This window comes from Mustela nivalis, assembly GCF_964662115.1.
Source record: "Mustela nivalis genome assembly, chromosome: 8".
In the NCBI taxonomy this organism is placed as follows: domain Eukaryota; kingdom Metazoa; phylum Chordata; class Mammalia; order Carnivora; family Mustelidae; genus Mustela; species Mustela nivalis.
In genome coordinates, this window is record NC_139027.1 from 16,441,480 (window position 1) to 16,463,814 (window position 22,335).

Below are 22,335 nucleotides of genomic sequence, written 5' to 3' on the forward strand. Positions count from 1 at the left end.
GCAGATCTTAGTGTATCATCTACAGTAAAAAGATCCAAAAGAAGAGAAAGGAAAGGGCTGAGCTGAGCATGGTGAATTTATCCTTCCAAATTCATCAGTTTTCATAACATACTCGTCTTGTAGGGATGGGGGGTGGAGAGAAAAGTCAGGAGAGTTAGTCTAACTGAAGACCTTCCACGTGTTAATATGAGAAGCAGAGAATAAATCTTCCTTTCTAACACAGAGACATAATTGCATTGACAAGATGCATGCTTTACAAAAGCAAAACAGAAAGATGGATTTCTATTTCCATATCTTCCTGAGGTCCAAAGATTTCTTTAGCATCTGCCCCAAAGATCCTTTACAAGATACTCCCTCTCTAACCATAAATCCTTAGGTCACAGGTAATGCAAAGTAGTTTCTAAGTAATTAAGACCTGGCAATCACTGAACTAACAATTCTCTCTGGGTTCAACAAAGGCTACTAAGTTAGCAAGAGAACTCCTTATGTAGGAATCAGAGTAATTAGATACATAACATATTATAAACACTATCTTTAAGAAATAACCTTAAATAAATGGGAATTATATGGTAGATCATTGACTTACCTATTAAGATCAGAAAAAACCTTATGACAAAGTCTTAGATAGGATATATATAAGGAATTATGAAAAAAAATAATACCAAAGACGAATTAAATTCTGAATCCTGGTTACTTTAACTATAATGATTATTTCCCCTTTTTAAAACCATATTTTAAAAATCTAGGTTAATAAACAAGCTGAGAAAGACCTCAAAAGAAGATGCCAAGAACATCTAGTTTTAAAAGACACTTATTTCATATTTTATTTAAATTTTCTTCATTTTGGGGAGCCCGGCTGTCTCAGTTGGTAGAGCATGTGATTCTTTTTTTTTTTTAATATATTTTTTTATTTTTTATAAACATATATTTTTATCCCCAGAGGTACAGGTCTGTGAATCACCAGGTTTACATACTTCACAGCACTCACCAAAGCACATACCCTCAACAAACTGAGGGTTGCTGGGGGGAGGGTTGTTGGGAGAAGGGGGTGGGATTATGGACATTGGGGAGGGTATGTGCTTTGGTGAGTGCTGTGAAGTATGTAAACCTGGTGATTGATGCTTGATCTTAGGGTCATGGGTTCAAGCCCCATATTGGGTGCAGAGATTACTTAAATGAATAATCTTAATTTTTTTCTTTATTTCTACTTTATTATACCTCCACTAAATTGTCATACAGACCATTATGCTCTGCCATGATTAGAAGAGGGTCCTATCAATCTCACATAAAATTGTGAGTAAATATGTGTGTATCTAAATCCTAACCATGTCTCAGGATCCACTATGACTTTCATTTCAAAAAGTTTGTTAAGGTCTCAAATTTTCATGACTAGATATTCATACAAAAAATTGCATAGCTAGGTGTTATTATAAATACATATGTCTTGTCACATAAACCGATATGAGCACTGTATGAACATAATATATACTGTGGAGGATTTTCAAAATTATTTGAGGTAATTTATAATAAAATAATATTTAAAATAGAATAACTGGAAATAATTATTCTAGAAAATATTTAGAAACTCATAACCATCCAGTCAAGATCAATTCAATATCCTATGCTGAGCTATAGGTATCTTTGTCTTTGACCAATAAGATGACCAGATGGCAAAGCTAACATTCAGCTTTGCAAATAAAACAAACTTCTTTTCCTGAATAGTTGTAGGGACATCCTATCAGCATATCCTACTCATAGAAACACTCTTTTTTTTTTTTTTTTTTTTTTTAATCTCCCAAGGTTGTTCTTGTCCAAGTATATACCTTGTCAAAGTATGTAACACTCAGTTCATCATAATGTAGGGGTAGATCACAGGGCCCAGACATACTTTTTTTTTTCTTTTTTAAGCAAGTTGTCTGCTACCTCAGAATGGCTTTTATAGAACATACGAATTTTGAACTCACCTCCCCCTCCCCCAAGAAAAAGCCATTGTGCAATAAATCCCTAGCAGGTATTTGGTGGCATTCAATGATTGTTTATGTTAATGCTGGGGAATGTCAGACAAAAATAAATTTTGTAATGTTGGTCTAACTGCTCTTCAAAATAATGAAGTGTTCTGATTTTCTGTTTTTTTTTTTCTTTATAGTACTAACCAGAAGAATAAGGTAAGTTCTGCAAATTAGTACATTATTAATATGTGATAAATTATCAAATAAATATTCATTTCTCTTATGGCACCTGTGTAAGGAGTTGAATCTACAAAAATAGAATGATAAGACCCAAAGGTCTAATAAGAAATAAAAAGATGAAAATATATCATCATAGTATAATATGTTAAAGGATTAAATAATGGTATGTACAGTGATGTAATGAATGGTCCATTGGAGGATTTTTGACTTTCTTTGTCATGACAAATTCACCTAAAAACTGAGTCATATTATTTGAGAATATGTTAAAATGTCATGGATTTGGAAGAAAATCTATACTATATTATTTATAACTGTATATATACAACCAATGCATTGTTCCTTCTCAGAATGGTCCTGGTAGTTTATATAAACATACAATCTTTAAAGCCCATGTTATATACTTTTTCTTGAATCCCACTTCAAACTTGATATTCTTTTAATAATTAAATATAGAAATATATATTTCAAATATACTATCTAGATATCAAATATTGATTATTTATTAAATGATTTTTCTATAGCTTTTGGGTATTCACTATATTTTTCCACTACTTCTGTTTTCAATTCACCTTCAAGTACATACAAGGAACATTGTGACAATCAAAAACTCATTAAGCAATTGAATATGGATTATGTAAGTTACAAAGCAGAATATTAATCAGATAGTTTTTTTTTTTAACAGATTTGCCTTTAAAAAAAAATGAATCACTTAGAGGGTTTCTGCATGATGTCTGTTAACTTTCAAAATGTCCTTCTAGATAAATGAAAATCAAGACTTAGAAGTTAGCAACATACACAAAGTTACACCATTCTTCTGGCTTGCTCCAAAGATTTACAGTTTTTCAAATTAACTACTGGGAATTTGCCCCCATCCCAAATTTAGCCAATAACTTGTAAAGAAAGGATTTATTAACTAAAACAAGGGCAATATTATTCTGAAGCATCCACAATTCTCCTTCTACATAACTGTGAGATGTATGGGATCACTGCAGAGAAAAGACCAGACTCATGACCTTGGCATCACCATTATCCTTGAGCTTTGGGGCAAGTATCTGATGTATTCCTGGCCCTATGTTGGCCAAGCAAGTGCCTGAAAGATGACATGATGCTTAGTTTGCTGGAGCCTATATTCTTTATTCCTCTTTCTTCCCCCTCGAACACTAAAGCAATCATCACAATTCATTGAATGATGGCCTTAAACCTTTTTGCATAAAGGAATTCTATCATTCAAACTTGCTTTTTCACAGCATTATCCCCATGAAATATGTTTAATCAAAATTATTGAAGAGTTGTATTTGTGAAAAAGTGAATGATGAATTCAGCCACAGTGATACATTGGCATGCTGATTTCCTTCAATTTCTCAAATAGTGGATGTCTCCTACCTCAAAAGCTATAGCTTTCTAGATATAAGATTTACTTGAGAACACAAATAACTACTTTAAAAAAGAGTACATGGTTCATTAATTTACCAAGTTCCTATTAGTCCATGTTGGGCTTCAGCCAGAAAACATTTACCAGTGGGTGGTTAAAAAGTAAGCTTTCCTATGTCCAAATGACATGTATACTCTCTTGAGTGCTTAAAGACACTCTGGTGCACTAGTAAACAACACTATCACCCAAAAGAACTGAGATAGGACAAATGATGATGAGCAAAGCTCAGCTCTGTCCTTACATTCAATTTGGGGATCTTTCTGGATAAAAAGTCTATTATGCCTGGAGATGTCATAGCCATCAAACTGTCAATAGAAAAGTCATTTATTTTTAAAGAGCTTTACTTCATAGGTTAACCTCTCCAGACTTAGGTTCTAAATACTGTAGGATCAATTAGAATTAATCCCAAGCATAATATTAGACTATGCTTTCCTTTTATTTATTTATTTTTAATTCTCCGGCCAGAAACAGACAGGCATTCCAAGTCTGCTACTGAACAGCCCTCTATAAAGAAAAACATTTCCTGCCTATGATCATTACACAATGCAAATATTTTCCCTGTGAATCTCATAATCCATCATGCTAAATAGGAAAATGATATTGCCTTTGTGCATCAACTGTAAGTTCCAGGAAGAAAGCTCACTGGTTCTTTGATGAGTTAGGACCAATGATGAGTTGGATAGGAGAGACTCCCTCCATCTCCATCTGGTGCAGCTTCATTCCACTGGGGATTAATTGACTGGAACTGAATTAGCAGATACTCTGTGCAATTGCTTGATGAGGTGATGATGATCTCAGTTCAACCACTGATTAACTTGTTGGAAGGCCCAGGTGAAGTGATAATTGTTTTAGAAATCTGAATCTAAAATTCAAACCTAAATTTCTGCTGACAACATAGAAGAAACAGAACTTAATCAGGAAGAACCTGGGCTATTTATTTGCTACAGTAGGAAGGAAGATCGAAAGACTCATTCTACCTTTGAAGCATGTGCTTTAAACACCAATGGCTTTCCTGTTATCCATATGTCATCCTCAGAAAGGCAGGGGTGGTTGAAAATATTATATAAAGAATGTATAGCAGATTTCTGAATCAACAACTGTGAAGAAACAATGTGAATAACCAAATTAAAGATGTGACAGTTGAGAAATGGGAACAAGTTATTATGGAGCATGTGTACACTCAAGGTTCGTAAAAGGTTCTTAAAATAGAATTAATCCTTACAAGCCACTAATGCTTCTGTACTAGATTAATGCTACTATTCACAGAGGCTGATCATCCCCAAGGAAGTTCACAGTACATCAAACAAACACTGTTCACTAAAGGGCAATTATATTTGGTAGAAATAATCCCCTTGAAAGTAGAAAAGGAAAAGAAAATCAATCACTTCATGAGTTAATGGACTACCCAACTGCAATGCCAGCCATTACCAAATATGAACTACTCTGGTAATAATTAGAAGATGTTTTATTACAGAAAAAAAATCACATTTGGAACCATTTAAAATTAAAACTCATTAAAATTTAATTCATATTGCCTATACAATAAAAAAAAAATCAGTGATTTTGAAAATTCATCCCAAATTCTAGGTAGCCATTAATGGTTTGATTATTCAGTCATTTAATAAATATTTACTTATTACATTTAATATGTGGGACATTAGTCTCTTTGAAAATTATAAAAAGTTTTTAAATCTAGATGCACTCCCTTCTGATCAACATCTCTCTCGAGTATGGTAATTAAATCTTAATGTTAGAAATTCCAGGAATATGTTAAATGGAAAGGAGAAATCATATCAAACAACTTGTTTTATATCTATTAAGACCCTAGCCTTATCTTTCATCTCCATTTCTATATATCCTATCCCAAGTCTTTCTCTAAAATATCCCATGCGGAACCACAGTCTTCACTGACTGCTTTCACACCTTTGTTTATGCTGCCTTTTTACCTATAAGATTTAGCATTTCCATCTCTACCTGTCTAAGTCTCTTATTCGATCCAGGTCTTGTTCTGAGTTCAAGTAAAATTAGAAGATATTCTAATTCAGAGCTAATCTCTCCTTTTTTTAACCTCTCACGTCACTGTGTATATCTCTTTATAGTACTTCTCATGGTTTTTCATAGCTGGGAACTTAGGAAGGTTTCCTCCCTTTAGACCTAGAAATTCTTGGAATGAGAGAATACATCTTTGTCTAGCCCAGAGAAAGAAATTTTGAATTAGCATAGAAAGTTGCAAATCCATCTAGTAAAGACTTTATCATCCCTCATTGATGACTTGAACTAGTTGAGTTTTTACAAACCATATTCTGTTTCTGTGAAGGTTGTTGCAGTATCAGTAGTGGTGAATCAATGTCATTCACTGATATGTGGTTCAAGATCTAGCTATCCCATTGAACCACATGAAGAACTGGAGAAATTTCCTAAACTCCATAAATTCAGGTTCCTCATAGGAAAATGCTAATAATAATAAAGGGACATTTTAGTGGGGTTTAAGGCTACCACCACCAAATGAATCCTTAAGAATTATCTGAATAAGATAATAATGAATAAGGCATCTGCAAAACTTTCCTTTCCCTTCTGTTTTATAGAGCAAGAATCTAAAAACTGAAGCCCAGTTAGAGATCATGTATTCCATACCAGGTTTTCTCCCTACATTTCTATTGAATACTCTCACTTCTGTCTCAAGTAAGGGATGCTCCAGCCAATAACCTTTCTACCTATAGCTGCAAAATCAAAGGCAGGACAATGTTTACCATTACAGACAATACACTCATGGAATCCAGTGATAACTGAGATTCACACCTAGTACCCAGGCATGGGCAGATTTTTCCAGTTTTTCCGTATCATGATGCCCTAGCTCCTTCTTGAAATATGGGGAAGTTTTCGCCAAAAGAAGATTCATTATTCATAACTACCAATAGAAAGAAAGAAATTTTTATTTATTTTTATTTCCAACACAATTCCTAGTTCTATTATTGATGTGTATAAACTGTAGGGACACTTCAATAACATGGTGAAGAAGAAAACCCAAATAATTTTGGAATTATGTAGAAAAAATATCAACAAGGCTTCAATGTGGAAGCAAATCTCTCTCCTTCAATATTACATCTTGTTTCAACATTTCCATAGTTACAGAAAGCTTGAGTGTTCTTGGATAGAATTCTATGCACAGAGAGGTTTAAATGTTGTTTCTTTTAAACTGGGGGTCATTTGTCTGTTCTAGCAGCACGCAACTCTTTTAGCGTCACAAATTTTGATTTATGCCGAACGTAAATCCCCTCCCTCATTTTCCTAATGAGTAAAGCCTGGTAGGAAATAAAACACATTTTGATTAATAGTGCTTTGATAGTTATCACTTCTTTGATTATGAGGAAGCTTGCTAGTTGCCTCTTAGTTGCAAATTAGAAAATAATACTTCAGTCATCCAGTTCTCTCTAAGGTTGCTGAGGCAATTCAGTTCTAGTTAATTAGCATTAATGAGCATCTACTGTTTTTCCTGGCACTGTATTCAGTGAAGGAAAAAGACAGGAAAGATCACGGTGCCTGGCCTCAAAGAGCTTACGGTATAGTCAGGAAGATGGCATGTGGACACAGAAGTGAAATGGCTTTATGGAAGTGTTGCCTCTATACAGTTAATGCGAAAAAGACAAGACACAGCAGAGGAAGAAATATGTTCTGTTGGGAATGGGAATGTGCAAAAAGAAAAAGAATTCCATTCCCAGCAGTTTGTGGATATAACTGTACTCATATTAACATATTAATCACCCTAACTTGCATCAAAACCCGTCCCCCCATGAAGTCACCTCACGCATTTCTGGGTGTCCCCAGATGGAGTCTCTTATATATTCCTAATATGTCCTTTTATTCCTTCTGATTCTGCTTTCCTGACAAGTTCACTGTTTACAAACTAAGTCAGGAATTTCTTCCTCTTGAACATGGAGAGAAGTACCCTCCATGTTGCTCTCAGCTCTCCTACCCAGGGTGCCAAACTTGCAGCCATTGGGATATCACCCAGCAGGGTCCTCCTCTCAATCCTCACTCTGTGGAAGTCACACTGTTTTATGTCCTTTTCCAATCTCTGTGTTGCATCTTTCCAGTGACTTTTGAAGCATTACTGCCCATGCAGGATTCACACAATGTTCTGCATGATTTTTCCTATATATTTTTCCTATAGCCTCTCCCTTTGGTAGTAGACACTGGTTGTGGCACATGCTCTCTAATTTCTAGATAGCCGAGCATCAATTTTCTCCCTGTTATGTCTTTTCTGCAACTCTTCTTTCCCATGATTATAAATGACAGTAACTAGATATCACATGGGAAATGCTGCACACCAGTTCATGAGAAAGGGCCATTTAGGCTTAATCCCTGTTACAACTCCTAGAAGAGTTGAGCCCTGATTGTGAACGTTGTTTTTAATAGGAACCTCCTGAAGCCCAGTCATGTAAAGATATGACACCATCTAAAGCAAAGTAGCTCAATCTAATATTAAAACTGTGAATTATCTTGAAATAGTAGTTTGGGCAATGTCCAACAAGGGTTTTGTTTCATCCAAACATTTAAATTATCCTACAATGCCCTCTGTGAATTTTGCCATAGTGCTCTGGAGCACTTCAGCACACATTTTGCGAGCCACAAAAACAAAGGAATACTACTAGAGTCAGATCTTAGTCACAGTATTCCTGTAAATGTCAATAGTTATGGTTTAGAGGTGCAAGGTCATAGGGATGGGGGTGAGGAGACAAAATATTTATTTTTTAAAAAGTCCTGGTATTTTTTTTTATATACAGGAAAAGAAGAAAAGGTGGTTGAAATTAGAAAATTAGATACTCCTGAAAAAGAATTTTTCTCATCAAGAAGTAGTCTTGCCTCCTAAATGAAACAATGTTTTTTCCTAGTATTTTTGTTTTGCTCTAGAAGTCTATGAGTAGTCTCTTCACAATGCCATGGCAGGATAAAGAAGCCAAATTTATCAGGAACAGGTGTTTTCAGCAGGTGAGAGTCATATTTCAACAGACAGGGATGTCTCTGAAAATTTACCTTTGAAGATGAAGAAGGTAATTTTAGGTCTATAGATTTCTGATCTTTGAAAAGGCAATAGAGAACTTTCTGAATGAGTTTCTTTATTGCATATTGCATGCTTGGTTCCTGCACTCTGCTGCACCTAGAGACAGCTATCAACTTTTTCTATTTATTCATTCATTCACTCATTCAGTCATCAAACATTCATTGACTATCAGCTCTGTGCCAGGTATACTATTCTAGACACTGTAGAAAATTAAAGAATGGAATGTTGAAATGTGATACCACAGGAATTTAGAAATTGGGTCATCTTCCACTTTTAAAAATATTATCTTTAATTCTATAAACCAGAGGCATTTAAGAGACCAGTTGTCTCCAACAGAAAGTAAGTGGACCAGTTCAAATGTTCTTTGTTCACTGAGATGTTTGTAGACATAAATTCTCACATGATTGACTTCCAGTGCAGTGATCTTTCTCCTCTGGCTCTAAAAATGGGTTTGAGCCATATGTTCTAAGGGTATCATGGGGGCATCATAATGGAAAAGGAGGTAGTACGAACTGTGAACTTTCACCCCACTTTATCTATGGTGGCATAATTTTTATTTCTTCTATATATTGGACTAAAATAAAACTTTAAACAAAGAGATTATCTTGATGAAAGAAAAAAAAAATAAAAACAATCATACTCTATTCTGGCACCTCTCCTTCATCCAGGAAAAAAATAGTGGCTTATAGGAAAATTTCAAATAAATTTCACTCCTCTCGGCTTCCACAGTCCTGTTGGTATTTGTTAGGAGTTATGGTTATATTATTCACCATCATGCATGTCTCAGGCAAAGTACCTTTCTTTCTAGTTCTATGGAGGGAATTAATATGAGCTTACTAACTGAAGCAAAAGAGGATATAATGAGATCATTCTCATCACATAGGCATTCAGAGGAGCCTGACAACAAGCTATAGAGGAAAAATTTAGTAATAGACTTTGGAGTTCAAGGGGACTGATCAATTGCACCCTTGCTTCTTTATCCCAGTTCTGATCACATTGAAAGAAAAATGAAGGAAGATAGAGATGAGTATATCATGTGTATTGGTTCTCAAAGGCTAGCTTGGAGGATATGGATTTAAGACTATTAACCAGGTGGACTTGGTGATACTACATCCTCGAATTTAAATTACCACATTGCGAACACTACTGGAAACCATGGGCCTCACCTGCAGGTCATCACACCACATGCCCAAAGACAGACCAAAGCACAAGCTCTCTGCAGACAAGCACATCCCAAAGAGAAAAAGGGAAGAATCTGGTTTCACCTCTTTAGTTTCTGTTCCCCATAGTATTAGTTACAATATTCCCCCTTTTTCCTAGAAAGGAGTGAGGGAATGGGGCAAGAAGCTTGAAGTGTAAGGGAGAACCTCTCTCAGGGGAAACCTGAGGAATGGAAATAAGCAATCCATACTGAAATCACATAACATTACCTGTGAGTGAGAAATCAGGGTGAGTAGTAGCCAGGTTGTAAAGGAGTATGTATGTGTGTCTGTGTTAGTATGTGTTTATGGGATCCTGTAATACATCTAGATGGCCAGAACTAGGACATTAAAACTATAACTTTGAATACTCAGACTGTTACAAGTAACTTGATCAGCCTCCCAAGTAACATCTTTAGAAACATGATCATTAATTCATTCACAATATAATTCTTCACACTGGGAAGATAGAGAGAAGACAGGACTACTGCATTCCAGTGCTACCCAGCAGTATCTCCAGAATGAATTTGTGTCTGAATATATTGAATTTAAAAGTATCGTGGTCCAACCATATGATTAAAATAAAAGAATAAGTGAGACTGTGGGAAATGTGAAAGTGAACACACTAGGGTAAGGAGAGAAAAAGGAAAAAGATCTAAGCAAGAATGATAATAGTAAAGGCTCACTTGAGTTTATTCTTTCTGTATATCCTTGATGAAACCCAGGAACATACCTCCTCATTTCTCATTTATACAGCACTCCCTTTTGAGAATAGATAGTTTTAAAAAAAATCATCATATTTTCTTCTTACCACCACTTTCTTAAGTATAACCATTCTACTAATCAGAGTAAGTGACAATCTACAAGGAGATCTAAGCCAAATTTACATTATTTTCTAATACTCACTGGAATTTGTTTTCAGTTTATAGAATAACAGACTCCAAATGCATATGGATGGTCTTTTAAAAATCCATAGTCTGCTCTCCAACTTATGTCCAAAGGCTGTCTGGGATGCTGAAGGCAGAGCCAAAGGCATGTCTGGAGCTCTGTGCTGAAGCATGGTAACTGGGCATTCCTGAGCATTATAAAATGATGTAAATTTGGACTTGGCCTGTGGTCCTAATGGTCAGGTGATCTGAAAGCAAAATATGTACTTCTTGCTGTTTTTGGTCTTGGTCACCCAGAAGGTGTTCAGCTTGAAGCATTAAATAAGCAATTACTGAGAAACAATAAATTGGCAAGCCACAGGTCATGGATAAGAAGCAGTTCGGGTCTGTTCCAAATTTCACTGAATCCATATTTTATTTGGTTCTACTTTTATGGTTCATTGTGAGTAATTTCTCTGAAATCAGAATAAATGCAAAGGTTCTATGTGAGCAGTTGCTTAAACAATCAAAACTTCAGCCCCCCCTCCCCAACCTTTGGATTTGTAAAAGAGATTCTAATGCCCAAACAACATATCTTTGGTTGTAGTTGCAATGGGGAATTAATATTATAATCAAATTATGTACACAAAAGTGGGTTGTGCCTAGAAATTTTTAAATGTGAAAAGGTGAAATGTTATTCATCATTCCCTCCAAATTAATCATAGCATGACATAAGCAAAGTATATCATGAGAGTCTTTATTTCAGGAAGGCCAAAAATTCAGAGATAAGGCAAACAGGTAAAATGCCAAAAATAAAATACTTATGAAATAGTAAAATAATAAGTTAAAATAACAGAGGCAACTTACATTTAATTATGTAAATAAATTAATAGGAAAATATTTGTTCAGAATATGTCTTGGGTATAAAATAAAGTGATGCAATCTATACAAAAGGTTTTCCTTGTTATTAAATAAGATCTCACATTGATCCATTCATCTTCATCATGGTTTTCAAAGCCTACATGCAAAGTTCATCACCTATGGCTCCAGCTAATGGCAAAAATTCCTGCGCACGAGCTCTCTCATACTGTTTTTTTCTGAACAATCTGGCACATGATAGCTTCATTCACTTAACAATCAAGTACTCAACCTTCTTAAGTTAATTTAGTATTGCCTAGCATATGGTATGTACATTATGGCAGAGTTTTAAGAAGGGAGTACCTAGCAAAGAATAAGACAGATTTGACTTTTGCTCTCACTAGAGTCCATAAATAATCCATTTTAGACATACATTGAAAAAATATACCCTGATGTCCATGAAGTAATCCTACTTCTAATTGTTCAACTCTGCATTGCTTAAAGAACAGATGTTATGGGGCGCCTGGGTGGCTCAGTGGGTTAAAGCCTCTGCCTTTCGCTCAGGTCATGATCCCAGGTGGTGGGATCGAGCCCCACATTGGGCTCTCTGCTCAGCAGGGAACCTGCTTCCTCCTCTCTCTCTCTGCCTGCCTCTCTGCCTCCATGTGATCTTTGTCAAATAAATAAATAAAATCTTTAAAGAAAAAAAAAAGAACAGATGTTAATCTTCCTCTGTAATATACAAGCTCCTCACATATTCTCTTCTTCGTGTTCCTTCACTCCTCTACAAGCATCCCATTTCATTGGCCAATTCCAATTACTTACTGTTCTTCAGACCCATTACGTAATTTCATTGTCCTAGTTTTTTGGTTGGAGATTCCCTCTATCTGAAACATCAGTGACTTCATTCTTTTTCAGGCAAATGCAGGTTCATTATTTAAAAGTTGTGAATGAATGACAAAAGGAAAAATGTGGAAGAGAATAAGGGAGAGGGAAAGAAAAAAACATGTTCTCTGTCCTGTATTTAATGCTTCTCATTTCTGGTTGTGATCTTAACTGGGTTTTCCTATTGCTCAGTTATTCATTCAACAATTAGAGATGGAAAAACTGATTAAGATTGCCTTTAGAGATAACCACCAATAATTCTTCCCATCCAGGAACTGGTTTATGCCTCCTCCCTTCCAGAGATGGACTCTATTTCACTTCCACTTGAATCTGATCTGGCTTTGTGACATTCGTTGACTAATAGAATGCAGCAGATGGGACACTGTGCCAGTTCTGGGCCCAACTTGAAGAAGCCTGGCAGCTTGAGCTTTATCCTCTTGGACTCTAGTCACCATACATTAGGAAAGCTGGTATAAACTAATGGGAAAGGAGAGACCATGTGGAGGGGAACTGAGCTGCCTGGCCAACAGCAAATACTGCTAGACAAATGTGAATGAGGCCATCTTGGATTTTCAAGCCACAGCTCAGCTCCCAACAGAATGCAGAAAAAGGCCCATCAACTCATAGAATCATGAAGAAAGAGACTGCTGTTATTTTAGGCTACTAAATTTGGGGGTATTTTATTATGCAGCAATAGATAACTGAAGCATTATGCTACTGGTACTATGTCAGTCACAAAAGATAAAAGGTAGAAGTATACCTTCTAGAATAACTCAGTGATGGGTAGAAGAGATGGGTATATAAATATTTAATGACATATTACAAAAACATGTATTAAGTATGATGGAAACTGTCTTATCACTAACCTATTTTTTGGTGCAAAACATAAAGACAGGACTTTCTTTGCAGTGGTAAGAAACCAAAAACAAGTAGCAAGATAGTTCACAGACCAGTAGAAAAATTTCTTGGAAGAATCTCATAGATTTTCAGATCTGTCCTTTCCTTAATTATTCAACAATCATAAAGCTTTGACCTGAAATTCCTTGCTAGTTTTCATTTGGCAACTTAGAAGGGAAGAAGAATTGTGAGAGAATTCTTAGTTTGTGTCTCCTAGTTTTTCCAGAGTTCTTCAAATTAATTTTTTTTAATAACTTCCAATTAAGTCATTGGTGCCAGAAGGAGGTATTCTTTTTGATTCTGTACATGCATGAAAATCTAGAATGTTCAGAATTTAAAAAAAAAAAAAAACACCTTATTTCTTAGCTGGCATTATCATTCTCAGAGAATGTGTTGTCCTCAAAGCTAGTGCATTTTATTAACTACCTTCTTTATGCTCAGCACTCTGCTGGTCATGAAGACGGAAAAAGAAGCAAGAAACATATGTTGTAAAAGCCCATAAACAAATATTTTAGCAAATTTACCTGCCAGAAAGGGTTTTACTCTGTACCTGCAATAGGACAAGGATGGTATTAAAGACATGGGATGGAGAAGGTGAGGAGAATCCAAAGTATATTAGGCACAGGTTTACCCTCCATGAGAGAACTCCCTAGTGGAGAAAACAACTCATGTTTACACAATAATTTCACGTGTTCCTAGTACTACTGCTATGTCTACTAATAATAATACCAGAATTATAAGAATAATTCCACATAAATGTGTTTCATCTTTTTAAATAAAATGAACATTGCAGTAAATTCTACAGAAAATAAAACTGACACCAAAGCAGACACTTCTGAAGCTGTTCCTGATTTCGGAGAATAGTTTCCTACATTAATGAAGTGTTGCAAATGCTGACATATATTTTCTAAACTGAATCTCATAGAATTTTTTTCAACAACAAACACACAACAAATGGGACATAGTACTGCTGCTTTGTTGTTCAGTCCTGTTTATTGTGAGGTCAGAGGGTTTTAATACTCTCTAAAAAAATGTTTTTAATGAGCCTCATCTTGTAACTTCACTAAGGCTGGCTTGACTAAAAGGGGAGCATACAATTCTCCAGTCCTCCATGGACTTTCAGGACTTTTAGGAAAAGACTGACTTGACTTCTCCAGGGTAATGAAAGATTGAGCTGTTTAAGTTGGTTGCCAGAAGGGCAGTGTCTTCTGAGAGCTTACCTTTAGCATTTTAAACACACTTCTTCTGGGGTCCATGTTCATTGCACATTCATTTTGCTGTTTGGTTGACACCATCAGGGATTTTGCATTGTTCCTCCATGCCAAGGCTCTCCTGTGGATTTATTTTTAATTGTGACCGGGATTAAATGGCCTGTTACTACTTTAGAAAAAAACTTAAAGCAGACTCTCAAAGACATTTTTAAGTTGTAAACTGCCAATCTTATGCTTACCTACATGCCCATGTTTTTATTATTACTTTTCATAACACTCCAAATCAGAGATGTTGAGAAATTACTGTATACCTCTATTTGAAATATATCTTTACTATTGAAAATGCTTCAAAATTAAAAATTACACTGCAAAGCAACTGAAATCTGTTTCTACCACCACCAAAAAAAATAATAATAATGAAAACATTTGAAAGGTTCTCAGATCTTGCTAAAGTATTTAATAGACATAAAGTAGGATTTTATACATATTGACCTTCATTTAAAAATAAAAGACAGGGGCGCCTGGGTGGCTCAGTGGGTTAAAGCCTCTGCCTTCGGCTCAGGTCATGATCCCAGGGTCCTGGGATCGAGCCCCGCATCGGGCTCTCTGCTCAGCAGGGAGACTGCTTCCTCCTCTCTCTCTCTGCCTGTCTCTCTGCCTACTTGTGATCTCTCTCTGTGAAATAAATAAAATCTTTAAAAAAAATAAAAAATAAATAAAAAAAATAAAAGACAAATAAGGCCAGTGAGATTTTTTCTTCACACTTAAAAAAAGAAGCAGTAAAAAATAGGCACAGGGAAATATTTGTCTCTGTAGTTGTATCAGTTAGGTTTGATGCATAACAACTATTCTAACACTGTTTGTGGCAATTGTTAAGAGCAGGCAATTATGTGGATCAACAACTTGGGTTGGGCTTTGTTGGGCAGTCCTCCTGCTGTTTCTTGAGCTTATTTATCTGGTTACAGACAGACAACAGGTCAGATGAGGGCTCCTTGGTCTTAGATGGCCTCACACATATTTCTGGCATTTGGCAAGCTGGGGATATGGGGGTAGTGTTTTTCTTATGAGCCCAGCAGTTGGCTGTGTCAGCTGGAGTGATGCCTACATGTCTCTCATCATCCAGTAATTTGTTCAAATGATGGTGGAAAATAACACTTTTCACGTTTTTGCTTGTATTATTTTTTAAAAATTTTATTGATTTTTTTTTTTTTTTTTTTAGAGAGTGAGAAAGAGCATGAATGGGGGGAGAAGCAGAAAGAGAGTGATAGGGGATCTCAAGCAGACTTCATGCTGAGCACAAACCAAAAGCAGGGCTCAATCCTAGGACACTGAGGTCATGTCCTGACTGAAAATCAAGAGTTGAACACTTAACTGACTGTGCCACCCAGGTACCCCTCTGCTTGTGTTATGTTTGTTGGTTTCCCATTGACCAAGGAAATTCATATGGCAAGCTCCTATTCAAAGAGTGGAGAGATGAAGCGTTCTTTTTTTTTTTTTTTTTTTAAAGATCTTATTTATTTTTTTTTTAATTTTTTATTTTTTATAAACATATATTTTTATCCCCACAAAACAAACTGAGGGTTGCTGGGGGGGGGGGTTGGGAGAAGGGGGTGGGATTATGGACATTGGGGAGGGTATGTGCCTGGTGATTCACAGAAGCGTTCTTTTTGATAAGAGGAACTTCAAAGACTGTTCATTTTTCACCTTTGAAGAAAATACTCATAATACTTCCTTACTATTTTCTTTTTTTTTTTTTAAGATTTTATTTATTTATTTGACAGACAGAGATTACAAGCAGGCAGAGAGGCAGGCGGTGGGGCAGGGGGGTATAGGGGCCCGGAAGCAGGCTCCCTACTGAGCAGAGAACCTGATATGGGGCTCAATCCCAGGTCCCTGGGATCATGACCAGAGCCGAAGGCAGAGGCTTTAAGCCACTGAGCCACCCAGGAGCCCCCAGAGTTCGTTTTCTCAACCACAACTCTTATCTACAGAGGTTGAACTATTTCTCTTCTAAGAAAAAAGTTTGAGACCAGCAATTTCACAAGGGAATTGAAGGTAATTACATTTAATTAATAACTAGATGCATATTTTCACATTTTAAGATGTCTGAAATGAAGCTCATCTTTCATTTGTTGCATGTCATCATATAGTTAGCAGTTGTATTTTTTTCTTCTTAATGGTACATAAAAAATGGTGCATCTTGCTATATATAGTGACTTACATTTAATAAAAATGACAGTATCATCATTGAAGCTTAGGTAACTTCAAGTATCAGTATATTCAGCCACCAAGAGTATTAATCAAAGGTAGCTCAGTCCAAACTCAGTGGCTTAGGCAAAGCTTAGCTTAAACTAAATGATGAGTGAAACTCATTGCATGTTTGGGTATTGGCATTTCTTTCCATTTTCCTCTAAATGATATCATTTTTAAATGAAAAAAGTACTAGCTTTTATGATGTTACCTGAAGCCTAAGAAAGGCTCTAGAAAAGACACCTTATGAACACATAATGAGATCTTTGTCTCTGTAATGTACAATAGTGGTTTATCCATTAACCACTTTCTTTGAAATATCCTGTGAAAACTCAATATATAAAACTAGTGAACTCAGAACGATACTATTTAATTGGGGCTTGGGGAGTATTGAAAAGGTGAGTGGACAACATGGTACCTGTGCTTCAGAGAGGATAGTGATTAGGATGGCAGTTCTGATACTAGATTTCCTGAGTTTTCAACCTCATCTTGGGCAAGTCAGTTACTACCATGTTGCAGTTTCCTCATATGTAAAATTGGGTGCAACTACCACCTGCTCTTTGGGTATAATGCCTGGTAAACATCAATAAATAGCACTATTATTTATAAGATATTCAATAAATAGTATTGCTATTTATAGGATAGTAATAGGCTGTGTTACCATTATGGCACATCTCCTTCCAAATGAGGTCTCCTGGGGTGGTAAGGTTTTACATGAGGGTAGCCTTTTGAACTATGGAAGGGCACATTTTAAAGTTAAAGCTTTGAACTATAAGACCATGACCAAGCAAACAAGATCAGCAAGACTTATTACGTGGATGCTACATACCTACTAAGCAGATACAAGCTTTAGGTTATGCAGGGGAGAAACAGGGAAGAAATAGGACATAAACTTTACCCCTTCAGAGACTTAATGTCTTAAAAGAAATGAATTGATGCCCAAATGGCCAGACTCACAATTTCGAACTATTAGGTGGGACAGATTATAGTGGTAGTGCTGGTGATAATGGTGTCAGAATCAGAAGATTTGATGTCATTTTCTTTTTCCTAGTCTCTCAAAATTTCTTTTAAGTATAAGAATGCATTTGTGCTTACATTAGAGATAGAAAAATTGGGCTCCACCTAGATCATGAACTCTCTCCAAATGAAATGCAAAGAAGTATAAACCAAGATATTCAGATTTTCGAAAGCAGTTTCGGCTCTATCTATATTAAATGCTTCTTGGTATTAAAAAAAAAAAAAGACTAACATAATCGATTTCTTTCTGCTGAAACTTTCGATTTGAGAGTCAACAGAGTTTCAGACAGAAAATTCCTTGCCAGTTTTACACAATGTATTTATCAAAAAGGTTTTGGTCAAGTCAATTAGCAAGGGATGAGTTCAGGAATTTGGGGCTGATCACAGGGTATGGTCTCTCATAAAATGTTATTTTTTTCTTAGTGACAATTAACTTAGAGCACTTGAATGGAAGAGCAAGCAAGGTCAGTTTGCAGTTGGTGGTTTCTCCTCCATTAAACGACACATGGTGCCTATATTTTTAAATTATGCATAGGAAGTAGCAGGCTCCTGAATGCATTCCAAAATATATCACAGACCAGGTGTTAAAGCACATTGCTATTAAGCTCAAAACATGAGCTGAAATCCATAGTACATGAAAGTCGAAGACTTTTCTACAGATGTGTAGCACATAATGTAATTTTTTTCCTAATATTACACAGACAAAAGGAACCATCCTTTCTGAGGCGTTTTGTTAGTGATGGCAAATAAAAGTAAAACAATCTCCCTAAACATAGAATGTGTGAAACCTATAAAGTCAAAGATGTTGAAGGAGAAACTTTGAGGAAGCTGCAGACTGAGAGGGCACCACTTTTTTGTTTATCTACTGTATATCATGCATATATTTATTAGAGTGGTGTTTCCCAAAGGAAGTCTGAACTAGGCCATCAGAATCACCTGAAAAAAGGTTTTGTGTTTTTAATACAGAATTCTAGGTCCCATCCTGAGAGACCTAGTTTTAATAAATTGGGGGTGTGGGTAAGAAATCTGAGTTTATATCAAATATTTTGCATGAATCTAATTCAGAGATAGGCTCAATAACAAGATAATCATATTTCATTATAGTTGACCAATAACTTTTTTGTATCTCTCCCTAGACTGAGTCCTAAAGGTTAGGGCCTACACAACCCTTACCATTCAGACTGTCTCAGTATGTAACACAAAATAAGCATTTGGCAAGTATCAGCTGAGTGAATGAAGTTCTTTGTAAAGTGCAGTCACAGGTTTCTCCCCTCATTTTGTACAGAAGATTTTTTCCTCTATCCTTGGTTTTATGTCCCATTAAGTTTTGGGGCCAAGAATCAAACACTCAGAGCAATCCTGAGGAGAGTGGTAGGGAATAGAGGACCAAGTATAGTAAGGAGGAAGTAGCCAGTAGCTAGGAACATAGGAAGGAGTGGCTGAAGATAAATTCTCACCATTGTCCATCACCCACCATTCCATAGCAGTATGAGTCTCCCTGGTAGTCCAAATCTAGGGATAATATCCTGCTTGGCAGCTAGGAGTAGACTCTGAGTGGCAGCATTTCTCTGCTTCTGGATATGCCCCTCCCTATACTGATCTTATAATAGTTACACCATGATGAGGAAGGAAGAAGTTGACACATTGAGAGATAAATAAGTTGACATGAAAATTCCCTTGCCATGTTGGTTGGTCTTGTAACTGATATCTGTATCAGAACTCTACAAAGGTTGTAAATAGTTTTGGCTTTATTTTTCTTTTAAAAGAAGTCTCTTTAGGTGTGGTTACTTTATTTTAAGCATGTATGTGTGGTGTATGTCTATAAATGTGAATATATGGAAAATACAATGAATCTTAAAATGTAGGTCCTAAATTATTAATGCAAGTCATGATGCTTGTCACTGATGGTGTCTTCACATCAGGAGCCATGGATTCACTTCTCTGATCATTGAGACCACCAGAAGGACCCATTCTTCTTTCCTTACTTGGCTAGAGCTCTGCATGACATTGCCTGATTTGGATAGCACCTGGTTGTCACTCTCTGTGCTCCACCCCTTAGATGTTCAAGTAGCTTCTGACAATGGAACATCACCCAAGTTCAAGTGCATTCATTCTGATTCTTATATTCTTCATTCATATTTATGGCCTCCTGCCTTAAGATTCCATTCCAAGACACAATGCTATGTCTTCCTCAAGTTACTGACTTCAAAATTTCCTTTGTATTTTTCTAACCTCCAGAAGGAAAAAAGCCTTTTTGGAAAGCACACATGAAATGGGCAATTAGTGCTTGATTTCCTATTTTACTCATGGTTACATTCTAGATTCATGTAATTTAAAAGAGCAAAAACTGTCAATTGTGGTAAATGACTATTAGCTTCTCATTGCCCAATAATTCAAGACCTACAAGTTTAAGAGTGTTAAAAATCTATAGCTTGAGATTCTAATCTTTCCCATGGGCTTATCATCCAGTTCAGATTAAATATGTGTCCTGGGATTAAGGGGTAGCCTGGACAAATAGGTAAATGGATTGTGCAAGCAACTTATCATCTGTAAGCCAGGAATTATGATAGGTAGAAATGTCTACATAGTTTGCCTTGCTCTTACCTTACTGTATCCCCATCTGTTGAAAAAATAAGGACTTCCGAAAAATACATACTACTCAAACATTACTTCATGTTACTGACCTACCTTGAAATTTCAGAAATAGCTGATTTTCAAAGATGGCCTTCTCCATTAAAAACCCTCCAAGTTAATTTCCTTCAAATTAACCACATCAGCCCCTACTATTATATCAGTGCTTGGCACACAGTCTGTGCTTGATAACTATCAAACAAATAAGCAAAAGAAGAAGGGAAACATTATAGCATGAGAAATGAATCAGTAAGTCTTCAAATATTTATTAATTACTTACTAAGTCAAAAAAAAATCTCTATCCTCATGGGGTCTAGAGTCTTGGGATAAGAGACACAGAATAATGGGAAAAGACATAAGCAAATAAATAAGTTTATAAAGTTATAAGTGATAGGAAGAAAATGGACTTTGATACTGTTACAGGGAGTAGAGAGATGGGGAGCCCCATTATAAAGGATGGTCAAAGAAGCCCACTCTTAACCCTGAGGTGATCTGGAAAAGAATGTTCCAAAGAAAGGGTGAGATATTAGAAAGATTTCCAAGGTTACATAAGCTTAACATTGTATGTTCAAAGATAGAAAGACATAGTCTGTACCCTCCTAGAGCTGTCATCCCATTCTGAGCTCCCCCCTGTACTAACCAACTGAATTCCCTTTTGTACATGACTGCAATAAGCAGACCCCATCTTGCTGCTTGGCTTCCTCAATTTCTGATCTGTTCTTATTAAACAGTCAAAAACCAGCTTCAGAGGAAAAATAACCTGATTTCCTCTGTTCCTGGCAGTAGAAAGAGGGCATAGCAAGTGCTGTTTTTGATGGTATTGGGTGGATAGCCATTGTGTGGTACCTTCAGTGGAGCTTATTCTTTCTCTGATCCTAAGAACAAGGCTGAGTATCATCATTCTGGATGGCAGTTAGCCAAAATTGAATGAAAATGATGGATTTTTAAAAAATTACTGTGTGTGTTCATTCATTCATTCACTCACTCCTTCATTCATTCACTCACCCATTCATTCATTCACTCACTCATTCATTCATTCATTCATTCACTCACTCATTCATCCACACATGTCCTCGTCAGCATTTATTTAGTATGTCAAACACAGTTCTGGCTCTGGGAACACAGAGAAAAGTAGAATGTAGCCCTTGCCTTGCAGAAGTGCACAGACAAGTTGTGGGGATAGACAGGTAAGCCCAAATCACAGCAATGTGATTTGTGCTTTGAGATATTTGCAGAGGTTAATATGGAAGTACAGAAGTATAATGTTTAACTCAGTCTGGGGAGTTAAAGCAGCTTCCGGCAGGAGTGGATACTTGGCCTGACCCTTGAAGGTTGAACAGAAGTTAGGTGGGAAAAAAATGTGGGAAAGGACAGTCATTCTAGAGAAAATGTTAATTAGGTATGTAGGTGTGGACAAGCACAGTATGTACAAGGAACTAGAAACCTGTCCACAAGAAGTAAAAATCCAATAAATTAGGAGGAGGACATTGCCCCAAATGTCAGTTTTCTGTGCCCATCAATTTTGTTTTAACCAATTTGCCCTCACAGTTTATTTTTTCAAGGCAGTCATTTCACTAATGCCTGAGACTTGTATGACTGTGGCACATTCTCCTTTTCCTTGGGTGTTCACCAACAATCTCAGTTCTTCTCTGCTATTCCTGGAGACAGAGAGGTACTCCCAGTATGCCAAGGAACATAGGAAGTGCTTACCAACCATAAACTCATATTCTGATTATGCAAGAGGATTACCATTTTTAGAATGGACATGAGTGAAACAGAGGCTTGGTGGCAGAACCACCTTGCCTAAGGTTGCAGAACTAGAAAATTGCATGGTTATG